Source organism: Triticum aestivum, unplaced genomic scaffold (assembly GCF_018294505.1).
Source record: "Triticum aestivum cultivar Chinese Spring unplaced genomic scaffold, IWGSC CS RefSeq v2.1 scaffold45695, whole genome shotgun sequence".
In the NCBI taxonomy this organism is placed as follows: domain Eukaryota; kingdom Viridiplantae; phylum Streptophyta; class Magnoliopsida; order Poales; family Poaceae; genus Triticum; species Triticum aestivum.
In genome coordinates this window covers 1-10030 of record NW_025225435.1, presented here as the reverse complement: position 1 = coordinate 10030, position 10030 = coordinate 1, and the positions used below count along the sequence as shown (strand labels likewise).

The 10030-nt window shown below is 46.2% G+C and overlaps 1 long non-coding RNA gene and 1 pseudogene across 1 annotated transcript; both read right to left on the bottom strand.

Moving 5' to 3' along the window:
- Positions 1-428: 428 nt before the first annotated feature.
- LOC123172195 (uncharacterized) lies at positions 429-3031 on the bottom strand. The gene is made up of 7 exons (XR_006485507.1): positions 3012-3031; positions 2821-2918; positions 2067-2199; positions 1890-1977; positions 1256-1787; positions 1012-1161; positions 429-906 (listed from the first exon to the last, which is right to left on the bottom strand). It is a non-coding gene; the product is annotated as an uncharacterized lncRNA (long non-coding RNA).
- A 4-nt stretch (positions 3032-3035) lies between these two features.
- LOC123172194 (disease resistance protein RGA2-like) lies at positions 3036-7426 on the bottom strand (annotated as a pseudogene).
- Positions 7427-10030: the final 2604 nt, after the last annotated feature.

Sequence of the window (10030 nt, the reverse complement as noted above, 5' to 3'; positions counted from 1 at the left end):
TGGGCCGGCCCAAGGCGGACTCAGAACAGGCCAGATCTCCGACGTATTTTCTAGAAAGACCATCCTACCCTTTATTATGAAGGGGTATGAACAGATCTCGTCCGTTGATGTGTTTCTGGAGGGTTGTACCGAAGAAGAAGTGGAATGTACACTTCAAAACAGAAACTTCAGTTTGTATTCAACAGCTGCACCCACTCCATACACCTTGGTCATCTTCACAGAAGCAACCGACAGATACTTCTGCTACCCAACCTGGAGCACAAGATCATGCAGCTGATGGCGAAGAATGCAGTGAATGGTGCTCGTCTCCTCTCTGGCGATGATCGACATTTGCCAGGCAACCCAACTAGCTCAGAAAACTAAATCACTCACGTATCACACCAAGTACGTGAATTCAGAGGATGGCAGCGAGAGAAATATATAGCGAATTAAGGATGCACGTTTACGCCACCCAGGGCACGGCGGCTAGGGGTTTACCCCAAGTAACAGGAAGATGAGCTCCAGGGCTCTCATATACAGTAGATCCGGGCATTTCTACCCATTACAACCAGTGAAAGGTAACTTCAACGCTAAAGTAAAGCTGGTGAACAAGGAGACAGTAAAGGTCATAATCCAAAATAGCGACAGCCCTAGTCTTCAGAGCTGTTGGATGCGCGATGAAGGGTGTGGCAGTGTGTCGTGTAACTCCGGGGAAAGCGGTAAGTTGCTGTTAGATTTGATGAAGATAACCGCTGGGTGTCGGTTTCTTCGGTTAGATATGCAAGTAAAGGCTCCAGCAAGCATTTCTTCAGCAAGATATGTATCGTTCACGCTTCTGCTAGCCTAGCCTAGGAAAGGCTCCAGCAAGCATTTCTATTCCGCAGACTTGCAATTCAACTGATCACAGTTCTTGGCAGCACTCCAATTCTGAAACGTTTTGTTTTCAAGTGGGTTAAGCTAATAAGAACATGTTAGCTAGCTGCCTAGCTAGTGTACTTCTTGCAGAGTCGCATTTCACTGTGGCCTTATTACCTCGCATGAATAAACGTTCTGCTGGAGTTGCAGTTCTCGGCGAGAACCGTGAGTACAAAACCTTCTCCAATTACCCACACCAGCAAAATTCAACCAGCCATTTGAATTCAGTTTTATTCCGGGCAGGTACCTTTCATTTCCATGTTATATCTGTTGGCAAAGTAGCAGCAAAAGAAATGTGTAAGTACTTGGCATGGTAAAAATACTTTGCGATGCACTCATACCAAATGAGCACAATACTAACCATCGTGTAGCGTGCATATAATAATGAATGTGTACCAAAATCCATCTAAGATGACCATCTTAGGTACACTGCATCCGAGGAACAGTTAAAACCTCATCCACCGAACAGTGCCATGCTTGTGTGGCTGTTGCAGTATTACAAGACTGCCTCAGTCAACCACACCTTTCCCCAACTCATTTGGTTGCTTCCGAGGAGATTGATCTGCAAAACCAAGCAACATCATAGTTGAGATTAGCTACCAACAGTACATGCCTGTCTGACTGAAGTAGATAAAAGAACGATCAGAGCTGGTTACTCAAGTACCGCATGTAAACAGTTGGGCACCAAGTAGATACCCAGCATAATCGACATCCTCATTCACTGTTCACTTGATCAGACCAAATTTTCACTACTTTGTATTGGACGGTAATGGGAAGATAAAAAAAAATCATAGAACTCGGAGTACAGATAGCACAAAGTGGTGCTCAGAAAATGGTTGGGGAGCGAAAATACAATCATGCCTCGTTGAGCTTTTTGCAATTCCAGGATTGCCCTTCAATGTGAATTCACTGATTCAGCACTAGCAAGTCGCACAAATTCACTGATTTGATCGGCACATGATTACCTCTACCGCTAACAACAATTTCAGAATTACCTCAACTGTAAAACGCTGCACAAATTCACTGATTCAGCACGGATATGCACTATACCTTCAGACTCCACGCCTGAACTGCTACAGTATGCTGCCCATAAAATTCATTGACAACAATTATGCAAAATGTAAAGGTACCACGTTCAGTTGAATGTAGACTAAATTGGAAAACTGCAAAACCTTATCAGTATGCCGTGATGGTCTTTTGATCCTTAAAACTGAACGTTCCAGGTACACCATCAGGTCATCATGAGTTTTGGACAAAATGTAAACACAAGTGGCTGCAAAGCTTACCAAACAAACATAACAACACCTGAACAGCAAGCAAACAGAAATTAGAAATACAAGAACACCTGGTACTGATAGCAACATAGCAGTGTGAAAAATTGATAACCTTAATATCAGTAGCTTGATAGCTTGCATTTAATATCAGTGCGAAAAAATGTATAACCTTAATGCCATACTAATGCCATATAGATATTTTGACTGTGACTCACAAGATAGGGAAGTAGACTAACACGTCTTGATGAATGAAAATAACCCAAATTTAAATGCAAAATACGAAGAAACCTATAAGATGAAGCAAAACAAATAAATGGTCATCACAGGTTTCATTGGTATTTACTCTTGAGCAGAAAAGAAGAGAGACTTGAAAAAGGCATTGGCTGATAATTACGTTGGTTTTCTCGACTATTTGAAAGACATGGGGCGTTGAGTAACAAATCTTAAATACTCCCTCCGTCCGAAAATACTTGTCATCAAAATGGATAAAAATGAACGTATCTAGAACTAAAATACGTCTAGATACTTCTTCTTTTATCCATTTTGATGACAAGTATTTCCGGATGGAGGGAGTACTTTCTAATATAGCAGTGGAAGTTGGTATTATTAATATGGCACAGTAGGAGTAAAGTTTCAGTTTAGATGTACTCACCAGAATTTTGTATAGGAAGGAAGACGACGGCCACAAGACCCTCATGTCATGAAAAGAGTTGGACTCTACAGGGCTGAAAGAATGTACAAGGCATTGTCCTGCACAGTGGATGGGAACAAACACACTGTTATTAAGCAAGATTGCAACAAAAGGGCAAAGTGGAAAAACACAATAAAGTATGTTTGTGTTACCTTGGATCATTATAGTATGATTTTCGGGATGGTTCCCTCTAATCCGCGGCACTCCTGTCTTATCTGCTGGTTGCTGCACAATCCGACATTTAGCTCTTGAAGTGATTTGGGGAGGCCATCCTTGGGCAATGATGAGAGGGCTGGACATTCATAGATTGTTAATTTCTTGAGGCTGGTAAGGTTGCTCATCCCTGCAGGGAGTTGGTGAAGGTCCTTGAAACATGAAAAGTCAAGTTCCTGGAGGGAGGAGAGGAGTTGAAGGGCATCCTCTTGCTCCTTGCTGAACCGCTCCATCCCTTCACACCAATTCCCTCGAAGTTTCAGCTTGGTGAGGGAGGAAGAGAGGAATCTACAGACGGGTGCAGCAAGAAATCCTGCTATGTCATCTGTCCCGAGCTCATGCAGTGTGGATGAAACAATCTGTGTCTGCTGCTCTTCACCTCCCTCAGCATCCTCCAAAGCCCGTCTGGGATTGGGATCCCAATCAGCAAAAAATCTATGGCTGCCCCTGACTTCTAATTCCTTGAGTTGGCCGCCGGTGGTAATGAGAGACCACAAGACCTGACATTTCAGATCCTCTCCACAATTACCCAATTCTAATCTGATAAGAGAGGAGAGGTTTGAGAGGGGCTCCAGTGTTCCCATACCTTGCACACCCACAAGCTCCAGGAACTGCAGGGAGGAAGGAAAAAGGTGACGGGAAAAGGAGAAGGTGGATAGAAACTTTGGGGACCACCGTATTGTTAATCTCTGGAGGGATCGCAAGGCTTGGAGCCATCCTCCACCAGGAACAAGAGTTGGAGGGTCAACCAGGACCAGCTCTGGGCAGTAATTGAACCACAATTCCCGTAGTGAGTCACAGAGATGAGTTGGGAGGAGCAGCACCCCATCATCCTCTTCCTCTGCTGCTGCTGTTATTTCACCTCCCCCCATCTCTGATGCTTCTTGTGTTGTTTGTTGCACATCCACCCCCACTACCAGCTTTTTTATGCTTTTACACCACCATATTACCAAGTTGGAGAGCTTTGGGAGGTGGGGGAGGAGCTCTGTCAGTTCCTTGCCAGTATTACCATTTAATTTGTAGATCTTGATATACTCAACAGGGAGCTGCCATTCCACATCACTTTGACATCCTCCTAGTGGTCCAACTAGACCAACTGATTCTTTTACAATCAATGTCCTCAGCGAGGTTAGCATCAGAAGGTGCTTCAACTCCAGAGGTGGGCACTTGTCCAGTGTCAGCTTCTCAATACCTGTTTCTTTACTGAAAAGTAACACTTGGTCTAAGCTAAGCAGATCACTCTCTCCGGTAATTTTCAATTCTGCTCCACCGGATGATCCTGAGTATGTAAACCTCTTTAATAGTTTCACATTTGCTAACTCGACATTACGCAGACTTTCAGTCCAGGAGATGGGAGACAAGAATTCTGGACAGTCCTGTATCTTGAGCTCCTGTAGTTTAGGATAAAGAATATGGTTTGAAATTGGAAACTCTAAGAATTTCGGGCACTCTTTAATAATCAGCACTTGCAAGAGAGGGAATGTATGAGCATCCGTTGGCAACCGCTCTCCATCCAGGGAAGAATCTCGTTCAGCTGGGAAAATCCATTTTTCAAAACTTCCTAGGCCAATGAGTTCAAACTTTATTAGCATGCAAAAGCTTTTCTCTATAGTAAACTCCTTCGGCCTGGCAATATGCTCAAACCTTAATTCACGAAGATCCCACGCCTTCCCTAAAGAAGGAAAAACTTCCCAAGAAACACCATACAGATAAAGAGCTTGTAGACCTTCAGCAGCGAACTCATCACCCAGCCATGTTGGACAAGAAGGACCTCCGTGCCCTCTAATGCACAACACCTGAAGATCTCCATGTGGATGAAGGCTCTCAAGAACCGCTGCTTCCACACCAGGATCAACACTAGATCGCTTACTATCCCAGTCCAATGTTAACCTCCTTAAGTAATTTTTCTCCATCAGTTTTGCTTGAGCTGCTTCTTCTGTTGTATCTATCTTCTCAAGGTTGTAGATGCCAAGCTCCCTTAGCTTGGTCAAGTGCTCTAGTTGCTTTGGTTCAAACCCTTCACATTTTTTATTGACTTCAAATACCTTTAACTCTTCTAAGAGTTTAAGCTTTCCCACATTATAAATATCATAATGAAGCTTATCATCATTTGGGACATAAGAATGGCACAATTTGGCAAGGTTGCTCATGTCATCAGGCAAATCACGACTGCCATTCCACCATTTAAGATCTAGAATCCTTAAATGATAAATTTTAGAGATGCTAAGTGGTAAATGCATCTGGATGTCATGTGTCCCTAGACATAGGTATCGTAGGTGGAGAAGTCCCGAAAAGTTATGTAACATGAACTCCACGGGACAAAGCATTTTGGGCAAATGAAGAACACGAAGAGTGTTCACTTCCCCCAAAAAATCACCAAATATCTTGACAAAACCTTCATCCATTTTTCCAAATAACATCAATGCTTGCAATTCTTCAACCTTAAATCTTGTCTTTAGTTCTTCCAATTCACTCTTCAATTTTTTACCAGACACTTCATCATATTTACCTAAACCATATGTGCTTATAGACAAGTGACGGGTGGTTGGCTGAATCTCTACTGATCCAACACTAGGGAGACTTAGACTAAGACAATCATGAGATGCAACCTTCAATGCCAAATCATGCAGCAGGTCATGCATAACATAACGCATACCATAATAAGTTTTCTCTTCTCTGAAAAATCCATGGATGACTAACTCATTTAAATTGCTCAGACCTATGTCTTCAAATATTTGGTCTTGCCCATTGGGTTTCAAAATATCTAGTCCAATCCATAGACTGATCAGCTCGTCACTTCTGAAATTGTAATCTTCAGGAAACAATCCAGAATAGGCAAAACATTGTTGCAGATGGAAAGGAAGAAAGTCATAGCTAAGCTTCAAGGCAGGCATAATTGCATTGTCATCGTTCTGCTTCTCCCATCCTTTACTTTTTAGGACCCTTTTCCAGTGACGCAAACTAAGGTCTTTACTCAGTAATCTACCAACCGTTTTTGCCGCAAGAGGGGAGCCCTTTAGTTTTTCCATTATCTTATCTCCAGTCTCAAGCAAAAATTCTTTATCCCTTGGATATTGCTCATCACCAAAGACAAATGCAAGGAATAACTTTCTAAACTCTTTACACTCTAAACCATTCAGCTTAATTGAGTGGCCAGGTGTTTCAACCTTCTTTGCTATTGCTTGAAACCGAGTTGTGACGAGAATCATGGAACCCTTTTCCTTTGATTTATTGAGTGTCGACAATAATTTTCCCCAGTCATTCCCATTATTAATCTTCCATATATCATCCAATACAAGTAAGAACCTTTTAGATTTTAATCTTTGCTCAATCAAATCTTCAGTTGTACTGCCACTTTTTTCCTTTTCAACTGCAGGGGTACATGTTTTAATCTGCTCTAGCACCTTATCCAGATTGAAATGGAGTGACACACATATCCAGATCATGACTGGAAAGTGTTCCTGCACTTGTTGGCTGCGATATACGTGTTGTATGGTTGTCTTCCCCATTCCCCCTGAACCAACAACCGGAAGCACAGTTATACCCTTGTCACCGTATTGACCCTTGGTGATGTTCTGTATAATGCTATCCATGACACGGTCCCTCCCATACAGTTTTGGCTCATCAATTCGACCCTTGGTGATAGGACGACACTGGGCAATGTCTGAGACACTTCTAGGGTCACAACTCTGCAAAAGGCCATTAACATTTTTCCGCACAAGCTGCAATTTCTCTATGATGTCCTTCATCTTTCGAGAGAAATCAACCCTATTAAACTCAAACTTTGCCATTTCTTGCACACTGCCACAATCTTTCTCACGAATATGTGGATCCTGGGAGGATGAGCAAGGTAGGAGTTTACCAATCAGCTTGGGCATGCATCCGCTGACTTCTTGATTGGTGTCTTGTGCTGAGGAGGATTCGCCGGGTGACCTCTGCCGGCGCTTAGCATGCTGCCAAGGGCAACAGCTAACCAGTTTGCCAACAGCTTTGGCAGTGTGGCGAGCATTGAGGGCAAGGTCGTGGAAGCCACCCTTGTCGTGCTGGTCGGCAGCATTGTACGTGCCATGGAGCTCGTCGTGGATGCGGAAGTAGTCCAGCTCGTCCAGCAAGTCTTGGGCATTGTGCGCCGAGTCCCGCAGCCTCTGCAACAGCTCCTCCATGGCCGGGCCACCGATCTCCTTGCGGCCGGCATTTTCAAGCGTTGCTTGCACGGCAGCAGTTCCATCCTGAGGGCCTAGACGTTGGGACCAAAGTTCTTGGTGGCTGCCCAAGCCTCCAGCACGCCATCTGCGACGGGGGCTAGCGCCTTCCCCACCACCCATTGCGCCGCGCCGAGGGCCACGACGGCCATCCTCTGGCGTGATGCAGGGATGTACGACACGTGGCGCCTGCATCAATCAAGGAATCAAAAGGAATTTGATGTTAAAAGTTAAAGCGGCTGCTGGAAGCTGCAAACTAAAGGGGCGGAGTGCGTGCATAGTACGTACGTTGGCGCGAGCGCACCGCCTGCCTGCCTTTGCTGCCGGTGACAGATGCCGCTGCCTACTACCTAGCTGCTGCTGCTGCTGCAAATGGGGGGTTGAGTCGCAGCACAGCAGGCCAGGGATGGGTACCTGTTGAGAATTTGCAATCACAAGAGAAATATAAAGGAAGGCATGAGGCCAGGAATTTGCAGTCACATTCTTTAACTTTATACTACCAACTATATATGGGAATTAATTAAGCACATAAATAAAATAAAAATGGTTAAAGAGATGTTGTTTATTTGTTTCTGTGTGGTCAACCAAACTTATATTACGCATTTACCTACATATCGTTATTCAAATCTCGCAAAATCCATTCCATATTGCTTTCAGTATTTTTCAAATCCAAACTTAGGCATCCTCCTTTTCATATTTCTTTAATTTCCAAATCCACGACGGTAGCACCAGCACGTAATACTATTGCTTAAAGGAAACTTGCGCGTTTCTCAACCAAAGCTAGGCCTAGCTAGGCATTCATCCTGGAGCACTCAAATCTCACAAATCCAATACTAGTCTAGTCGGCCCTAACAATTGGTTAGAGAGAGAGAGAGAGAGAGAGAGAGAGAGAGAGGGAGCGCTGACCTGACCTGCTGCTGTCCGGCGGCGGTAGGTTGCGGCTGGTTCAGATCCGGGAGCCGACGTCGCCGCGGTGAGAGGGCGAGGTGACGGGAGTGCGTTGCCGGACAGCCGGAGTGGAAGCGACCGGGGCTGCGTTCCCGGAGAGGACGGCGAGGCGGAGGTGAGAGCAGCAGAGGTGGGGAGCAGAGAGCACCGCCCAGCTCAGCTAGCTTAGGATGCGTTTGGCTGAAGGTGTCGTATGAATGGGTTGGGACCGTTCAATTTTTTTGGGATTGAACCATTCAATTCATGTGTTTGGCTGAATATAAGTGGTGAGCTAATTATTTAGGACGGGACCACCAGTCATGCTCACATAGTCATGCATGTAAAGGGTGGCCATTTGATTCGACCGATTTGGTTGGGTGGAACGGTTCAGCATCTTCATGGCATATTCTCTTTTTTTGGCTCGAACCATTCATGTGCTTTATAACCAAACATGTCTATTTTCTGAATGATCCCAACCCATTCATGACCGCCCTTGCAACCAAACGCACCCTTAGCTTTGAGAGAGTGAGTGAGGGTGCGCGTACTAGTGGACAGTGGTAGTTGTCACCACCTCTGGATCTAGATCCATCGGCCGCGCACTGTTGCCCGGTAATAATTGAGAGCTCCCATCCCATCTGGACTACAGTATATATATACTCACTCCGTTTCTAAATACTCCCTTCATTTCTAAACATAAATAAGTTCTTTTAGAGCCCGCGTATCCGCATGCACTGACCTGACACTCCTTAAATTATGTCCTCCACATCTGTGTATCTCATATCAGAACCCCTATATATCGATACTAAACCATGCAACGTCGACCAAACTATGTAGATCAGTCAACGCACACAGAATCAAACATAGGATGGCACAATTGTTCACCTCCGTCGCCTACTTCTTGGCCTCGCGCTCAGACTGCTCGATGGCACGCCGGAGAGCCTTTGCGTTTTTTCCGACAGAGCTGCCGAGCGTCCGTTTCCGCCGTCGTAAGCGACCGACGGTAAAACCCAAGCGAGGAGCCGCTCGTCCTCGTCAGGCTCCACAGGTAACCTGCGGTGGCGGCAGACAGAGCTCTCCGACGCGCCCCTCTCCTTTTCCCTCTGCCTCTCGCGGCGGGCGGCGCGCGCCTCCTACTTCGGCGCGCGTCCGAGCTGGATGGGCGGGCACAAGCACCCAACGCTGCCCACGCAGGGGAGCAACAACCGGGCCGAGAGCCGACAGGGGCCGTCGTGGGGGAGGCAGGGACTGCGCAGCCCTCGCGGAGCTGCGCGCGAGCCGGGAGGAGCCAGAGCCGGCGCCCTCGCTGAGTCAGCAGGGAAGAGGCGAGGGAGCCGATCTCGAACTGCCCTCATGCCCACCTTGGACCTCTCGAGTGCAATGCGGAGGGGGAGCTCCTTGTCGATGTCAATGTCGGAGTCAGAGCGGCTGCCGACGCTCAACATGTTCGCCGGGGTCGTCAGAGCTGTCGAATGGATCGAATTGAAGAACTCGGAGGGGAGAAGAAGAGACAGAGCTAGAGCGGAGTGACCTAGAGTTTCCGGATTGGGGATATTTGTGGGGACGGAGTAGGGTCAGGGTGGGCCGGGCTGATGTGACGGGGGCGGCCGATACTTGGGCTGGATATGAAGGGTGCCGGACAGTCTGGGCGTTTGAGGCCCGTTTAAGGTGCCCCACTGAGTCACATTTTCGTGAACAGTCAGTGACCGGACGGGCCACCTGGGCGTTTGAGGCAGGTTTAGGATGCCCGACTGTAGATGCTCTTAGATATTTTAATATAGACTACACGGAGCAAAAACGAGTGAATCTACACTCTAAACTGTATCTATATA